The sequence below is a fragment of the Berghia stephanieae genome, chromosome 5 (genome assembly GCF_034508935.2).
Source record: "Berghia stephanieae isolate SIO BIC M18660-M18661 chromosome 5, UCSD_Bste_1.3, whole genome shotgun sequence".
NCBI lineage: Eukaryota > Metazoa > Mollusca > Gastropoda > Nudibranchia > Aeolidiidae > Berghia > Berghia stephanieae.
Window position 1 is genome coordinate 4192227 of NC_088364.1, and position 2500 is coordinate 4194726.

Consider the following 2500-nt stretch of genomic DNA (forward strand, 5'->3'; position numbering starts at 1 on the left):
TCAAAGCTTAATTTCACTTCTAAATATTTTTTTACAGCTAGTCAAGTTGAAAAAGTATGAAATTTAAGAAAAAGTTACTGGATACCTTTCCCATACATCTGACCATAACTTCATGAAAAATCATCCGATTTACTTCAAATAAAGATTGAAATGCTCTGGTGAGCATATTCTTTCAGAAAATGCCAAAATAAAAAAAATGCAAATCCAAATTCCTCACCTTCCGACTGATTATGTCATGCACTGACACATTTTCTAGAAAGGTCCCGCTGACCGGCCCTTGTCATTTCCAGGGACTCCCTCCCACTACCCCACGCCACGCCACGCCACACCAACGTTTCATTCACACTCTAACCACCATTCAGTAGGTGCAAACGCTACAATACAAGTTATGCTGCATTTATTTTATTGGTTTTTCACGTTAATTTGGTGAGTCTGTTGTATTTTTTTGTGGCTACTAATGGTATCCGGTTACTTTTTTGGTTACATTTACCATTTTTTCCCACTTTCATGTATGTTGTCATCAAATTGTGATTTATTGGCGAAAGCCTAAGATTGAATAAACTTTGAAACTCTGTCCCTCCAGGAAAATGCAATTCCCCCCCCCCCCCCCCAAATTATGCCATAACCATGCCCCCAAAATTATACCAGAAACGACTAATTATGTATGCGTTAGAAAAAATGCGGCGAAGATTTGTTGTGATGGTGATGCAATTTGTATGGGTCTACAAAACAATACGAATGATAATATTATTAATAATAATATTAATTATAAATAATAATAATAATAATAATAATAATAATAATAATAATAATAATAGTAATAAATAATAATAATAATAATAATATAATAATAATAATAAATGTGATATAATAATAATAATAATAATAATAATAATAATAATAATAAATAATAATAATAATAATGATAATAATAATAATAATAATAATAATAATAATAATAATAAATAGTAATAATAATAATAATAATAATAAATAATAATAATAATAATAATAATAATAATAATAATGATAATAATAATAATAATAATAATAATAATAATAATATAATAATAATAATAATGATGATGATAATAATAATAATATAATAATAATAATAATAATAATAATAATAATATAATAATAATAATAATTAATAATAATAATAATATAATGATGATGATGATGATGATGAATAATAATAATAATAATAATAATAATAATAATAATAAATAATAATAATAATAATAATAATAATAATAATAATAATAATGATAATAATAATAATAATAATAATATTAACAATATTAATAATAATATTAACAATAATAATAATATTAATAATATTACCAATAATAATAATATTGACAATATTAATAATATTAAGAAAAGAAGAAGAAGAAGAAGAAGAAGAAGAAGAAAGAAGAAGAAGAAGAAGAAGAAGAAAGAAGAAGAAGAAGAAGAAGAAGAAGAAGAAGAAGAAGAAGAAGAAGAAAACGAAGAAGACGAAGAAGAATAAAACATATTTTTATAGCGACTTCGTCGAAACCTCAAATCGCTTTTTTTTCTTTTGTTTTAAAGGGGGGGGGGGGGGGGGGGGTCACGGCGAAGCGTTGGTAACGAAAACCTGGTACCAACCCAAAAAATTCGTCATAAAAGAACACGAAGATAACGGTGGGGGGGGGGGGGGGGAGACTTAATTGTGAGTTGTAATCAATAGCTCAACCAATAGTACCATTTTTTTTTTCCTTGAACACTTTCGCTTGGTGATCCTCTTCTTCTTCTGTGACGTACTTTTATTGTTTTGGTCAGGATCAGGCCTTCTGGCTACGAAGGCCACGGCACAGCGGTTTGTTTTTTGTTTTTTTGTTTTGTTTATTTGTTTGTTTTGCATGCTCTTTTCTACATTCTTAACATGCTGAATGCGATTCACTGTGTTTTATTTTTGTTTTGTTTTTTACTTCTGCGTTCATAAAGTAACATGTTTCCATTATTTATTACACCTATCGCCTTTCACCACCCATTTGTACAGATTGTATTATACTCATGTTTGCTGCTTCCCATAGTCATGTCATGAACGTTTAAATGATGCTTAGGGTTTGCAGGAATCAAGATGGCCCTAATCTTGTCAAACGCTCTCAAACCTGGGACTTCAAAGATCGTTTTAACCGATCGATATTTGAAGGACAAGTTTTCTGGCCAAATTAAAAAAATATTAATTGTCTTTTTGTATGTGTGTAAGGCAGTGAGTGTACCTCTATTTTGACTGGGATTCTGTGCTTGTGTCCTTGGTATACATTATACATAACGGTAGTAGTAGTAGCAATAGTAGTAGTAGTAGCAGTGGCAATAATAGTAACGGTAGTAGTAGTAGTGGTAGTAGCAGCAACAGCAGTAGGATATCTTCTGTTGTTGTTATTATTATTATTATTATTATTATTATTATTATGATTATTATTATTATTATTATTATTATTATTATTATTATTATTATTATTATTAT

General features: G+C 28.0%; 1 protein-coding gene across 4 annotated transcripts in view; it reads right to left on the bottom strand.

Moving 5' to 3' along the window:
- LOC144972260 (uncharacterized) overlaps positions 1-2500 on the bottom strand; it is a 47178-nt gene that overhangs the window by 24373 nt on the left and 20305 nt on the right. The window lies entirely within an intron of this gene.